The sequence below is a fragment of the Orycteropus afer genome, unplaced genomic scaffold (assembly GCF_000298275.1).
Source record: "Orycteropus afer afer isolate SDZICR_OR568_19922 unplaced genomic scaffold, OryAfe1.0 scaffold00032, whole genome shotgun sequence".
In the NCBI taxonomy this organism is placed as follows: Eukaryota; Metazoa; Chordata; class Mammalia; order Tubulidentata; family Orycteropodidae; genus Orycteropus; species Orycteropus afer.
The window spans coordinates 13,154,159-13,159,731 of NW_006921619.1; the positions used below are offsets into that span (position 1 = coordinate 13,154,159).

At 39.2% G+C, this 5,573-nt stretch overlaps 1 protein-coding gene across 1 annotated transcript in view; it reads left to right on the top strand.

Moving 5' to 3' along the window:
* LOC103192915 (LIM domain containing preferred translocation partner in lipoma) overlaps nucleotides 1–5,573 on the top strand; it is a 637,368-nt gene that overhangs the window by 14,503 nt on the left and 617,292 nt on the right. The gene's annotated exons all lie outside the window — the stretch shown is intronic.

Here is a 5,573-nt window from a genome sequence, read left to right on the forward strand (position 1 = left end):
GGTCTGGAATTGAACCTACACCTGTGGCTTCCAGCCAAACAAAAGACAGGTCTATGAGGTGAACATTTACACTAGGTAGATACACTCCTTGGAGAGAACAATCAAGCGAGATTAGAAGGACTGTGTATGTACAGGGAGACAGATCAGGGAGCAGGAGTGCTTGGAGGGATGGACAGAGGGAAGAGGTAACTTTCTGGAGGAAGTGGGAGGGGAGCTGTTACATTGGGGTAAATTGTAGTCAGTGTCATGAGACAAAATATATGTTAACTTTGTATGAAAAGTGAATTTGCTCTGTAAGTTTTCACCCAAATCACAATAAAAAAGAAGAAGAAGAAATTGAGGAGAGCTATAGAGAAAGTCTCAGTTGTCTAAGAGAATACATATGGCATCAACAACAGAATGTTGCTAGAAATGTGAGTGTTAAATATGCTTTTGGTGAGACTTTAAAAAAAATGAAGAACATGTGATTACACAGTGGAACAAAGGCAGTGTTTTTTTTTTTGTAGTACAAAGAACTTGTCTGTAGTATGTTCAGTTTGGTGGAAGGTAGAACTTAAAAGTGATGAACTTGGATATCTGGCTGATGAGATTTCTAAGCAAGATCTTGAAAGGGGTCATGTGGTTTTTCCTTGCCGCTTATAGTAAAATGAAAGAGGAAAGAGCTAGGCTTAAAAATAAACTGTGCAGAATGAAAACAGAACTTAAATATTAGGAAAATTCTTTTGTACAAACTAAGGACATGTGTCCTAGAGTTTTCACCAAGAATGTAGCTACACCATCTTTTGTTAAAGAGACCTGCCTGTGACTGATGGATCTAACCAGCTACCACAGCAGAAAATCCATCACCTTAGACTGAAGGAGAAAGAGAAAGAACAAAAGAAAAGAACACTGTCTGTCTCTTGGAATTCTACAGGCAAGAAACAGGTCAAAGGAGATACAACTGTTGCCTTCCAAGAAAAGATAGGACCATCTCTAGATCAACTCATAGATTAGCAGAACTTTTGGAAGGAGCATCGGAAGCAGGGCCTTCTCAGTTTCAAAGAGTTGAGGCTACAACCTCTTCACAAAACCAAACCAAGCTCACTGCCATGGATTTGGATCCGTCTCATAGCGACATCTCCTTGGGTTTCTGAGGCAGTATCACTATGAAAGTAGATTGCCCCATCTTACTTCCTAGGAGTGGCTGGTGGGTTTGAACTGCCAGCCTTCTGGTTAGTAGTCAGATGCCTTAGGTACTATGTCACTAGGTTTTGAAAAGTAAAATCTTCCCCAACTCATGTAGAGTGTTGGGCTGCTGTTAAGATGTACCTGAGGTATGAGGCCACTTCCCAAAAGTGAGAGGGTATGGCTACCATCCTAAAGGGGCAGGAAAATGGAACTACAGTGACTAAGGGGGTAGGTTCACCATTCAGATGGACTAGGAGAATAGAGGCGCCAGAACCAAAGGAGCAGTGTTGCTGTTGAAGTGGGCCTGGAATGTGGAGGGTAGGGCCCTTGGCTAGATGGTTTCAAACAACTGAGGATTATTTCAAAGCCTTGAGAATTAATGTAAATTGTTCTGCTGGGTTCTGGACTTGCTTGGTGCCCATTATCCTTTTTTTCCCCTCCAATTTCTCCCATTTGTATTGGAAATGTCTACCTTGTGCCTGTCCCACCATTGTACTTTGGAAACAGATAACTTGTAGTCTAGGTTCATTGATAAAGAGGAATATTGTCCCAGGATGGAATATTCCTAAAGTTTTATCCATATTTGATTTAGATGATTCACAAGATGAGATTTTAGACTTGGGAGTTAGTTTAACTTTTGAGATGATGTGTGATGACTTCAGTGTGTTTTGCATGTGGCAAGGGCATGAATTTCTGGGAGCCAAAGGGTGGAATGTTATGGATTAATTTATGTCCCCTCCCGAAATATGTGTTACTAACTTTAGCTCCAATGCCTGTGGTTATAATCCCATTTGGGAACAGATTGTCTTTGTTGTATTAATGAGACAGGATCATTGTAGGGTGTGTCTTGAGTCAATCTCTTTTGAGATATAAAAGAGATTAAACAAGGGAGTAGAGGAGGGGTAGAGTAAAATAGATTCCAAGATACATGGAGATCTCCAAGGAGCCTGAAAGTAGAAGCTGAAGAGACAAGGACCTAGTCTCAGATTAAAAAATACATATAGAACCACAGTGAGATATCACTGCACACCTGTTATTATTAATGTTATTTGTCATTGAGTTGTTTGTGACTTGTGGTGACCCTGTGCATTGCAGAGTAGAACTATTCCATCTGGTTTTCAGGACTGTGGCCTTTCAGAAACAGATTGTCAGGTCTTCTGAGGTGCCTCTGAGTGGGTTCTAGTAATAGTCAAGTTCTGTTTGCCCTACCCAGGGAGCCTACACATCTATTAGATCAGCTGTTTTTTTTTTTTTTTTTCCTTTTTCTTTTAAATCATGATAATGACAAATGCTGGTGAAGATGTAGAGAAACTGAATGTGTCTTACATTGCTGGTGCAATTACCATATGACCCAGTGATTGCATTCTTTAAGTCCAGAGAAATAAAAAGTTATGCTTTTCAAAAACCTGTACATAAATGTCCATAGAAACTTTATTTGTGGTAATAAACACTGGAACAGTCCAAATAACTCTTTATGGGTGAATGATTAAACAAACTGGTACATCCAAGGAATGGATTAATACTACTCAGCAATTAAAAAAAAGAATGATAAATCCACCAACCTTGGTTGACCTCAAGGGCATTTTGCTTAATGAAAAAAGTTAAGCTCCAAGGGTTACATATTGTATCTCACTCATAGGACATTCTAGAAATGACAAAACTGTAGAAATGAAGAACAGATAAATGGTTGCTAGAGGCAGGAATGAGTGGATAGAATTGATTTGGGATGGTTGTTCACAACAAGTGATAACAACAGGGAGTTCTTGGTGATGATGGAACAGTTTTGTATCTGATTTTGGTGGTGGTTACACTATCTTTATGGAACAAAATTACACAGGACTGTGTGCATGTGCATGTTCACACACATGAATGCAGGATAAAAAGTGATGAAAAAGGAGTAAGTCCTAGTTAACTATACTGTAACCTTGTCAATTTTGTGGTTTTGGTTTTAGACTACAGCTAGATGTCACCATTGGGGAAAACTGGGTGAAGGGCACATGGCCTCTGTACTATTTTTGTAACTTCCTTTGAATCTGTAAGTATTTAAAATTAAGAAGTTTAATAATGATAAAGTAAATAAATACATATAGATTTCTTAATATTTTCCTGTCCTACTCTAAGTGCCATGTTCATACAACCTGAATTGCCTGCACCTCATGTTAAAGGTCACTGCTGTAATGAATGGTTTGAACCAGTGGTTTTCAGAGCTGGCTAGTTATCAGAAGCACCTGGAAATATTCTACAAAGTGGGGGAAAAAAAATACAGGCTCTGACCCCATCTCAGACCCACAGAATCAGAATCTCAGGGCATGGGCTCTAGGAATCTCCATTAAAACAAGCAAAGAAACAACCCTCCAAAGACTTCTCACTTAATTATGATCGATTTTCAAGCAAAATTTGTGAACTTTGATCAACTCATTTCTTTGACCCTAGGGGCCAGTACTGTGAGATTACACTTTCCCCTCAGTTAATGATGGTAGATTTTGAAGTCTTAAATACTTTTGCCATGTGTGTAATGCAGAGAGTCAGATACCTAAAGCATCTTTCACACACTCTGCTTTTCCCTCTGTACTTTCTTTACAAACACCAGTACTTTGTGTATTTTGTCTCAAAAGATTTTTATTTGGGATCCAAAAAGAGAAAATATAAGACTGGGAAAAAAAAAAAAAAGATTGATTCTTCTGGAATATCCCAGCAATGTCCAGGTATCTGCATTTTGGAACACTTGCTATTGTGTTACTTCAGGTAACAGTGCTTTAAATCTCTGCTGATTTTGGGTCAAGGCGGGCTTATGCAAATTATCTATACATGTCATTATGTATATTATAAAAATAAATCTGACATTCGAGCCTTTGGGCAAATATGCCATATATAGAAATTATACCCTGGAAGAAAGATTGACCCACGTAGCTATAAAAATCCCAGAACGTGGTATGGTATTTTTATCAGCCTTCCTTAAGTTCACTGCAGTCAGAGATCAGTTGGATGAGGACAGTACCAGCAATGAACATGTCACTGAGAAGTTGCACCCAGAGTTTCTTATGAGTTTACTTTTTCAACAGCCTCTCTTATTCATTTGTTATATTGTTCTCTATGTTGCTGTCTTCAGAAAGAAAAGACAGTCTGCTTATCATGGTAGATGTTTAATAGGCACAATAATACTCATAACGTGGGATTATGTAAACTAAATGCCATAAAATAATATGGAGGATATGCTGTAGAAGGTGTTGGAGAAAGTTCCCCGGAAGGGCAGCCATCTGAGCTGAGTCTTAGAGAATGTGTTTGTTGATTGCTAGACAGAAAAAGGATATACTCACTGCCATTGAATCAATACTGATTCAAAGCAACCCTATAGGATAGAGTAGAACTGCCCTATAGTGTTTCCAAGGCCATAAATCTTTATTGGAGCAGACTGTCTTGTTCTTCTCCCATGGAGCAGTTGGTGGATTCAAACTACTGACCTTTTGTTTAGTAGCTGAGTGCAAACCATTTATGCTATTCCAGGATCCTAAGCATGTGCAAAAGCTGAGACAGTCACCCATTGCCATTTTGACAGTTCTTTGCTGATATCTTCAGGCAGTGTATCTGGGATTCTGGGAGTAGCTCTGCTCTGTGAGGAGAATGATGTCACTGTAGTCTAACATGTGCTGAAACATACCTCTACGATGAGCTCCAGGAAGTTGGGCCAAGAGAGGAAGGACAAAGAAACAAGAGCATACTGATCTTTCACATCTTGAGGAGGGCCTTTCCTGGTGGCCTTGGCCAGAAGTTTCAGAGTCCTGGGTGTTCTCTCCTGCCATCTCTCCCCAGTCCTCTCTTATGCTTTAGAATAAAATGTTTCAGGATCTTGACTTATACATGCAGATGCTAGGGTATAAAAAATTATTCTTAATTCACCTAAAACTAGTCCTGTGAGTTCACCTCAATCTTTTTACTGATTCAAACATATACACTTAAGAAATGAGATGAGAGCCAGATCTGGGGGGAAGCAATTTTTTTTTTCTTGCTTCTGTTTTGTTCTCTTATTTGCCTCCTCTTTGTGGTGATCCAGAGAAAACAAGAAGTAATGAAAGAAGGATTTTATTGTGAGATATCCATTGCAAATTGAAACTTTAAACGTATATGTATATGTGTGTATGAATAGATTTCAAAGTACATTCTGACCTAATATCTTCCTTAATCAACCTCTAATGCTGTGACATTATTATAGTTGCTATAAACAAACACTACACGCTGCTGTGGAGTCAGATCCAACTCATAGTGACCTCTCCTTGGGTTTCCGCGGCGGTATCACTACAGAAGTAGATTGCCCAACCTTCCTTCCGGGAATTGGCTGGTGGGTTTGAACCGCCAGCCTTCTGGTTAGCAGTCAAATGCCTTAGGCACTATGCCATTGTTGTTGTTGT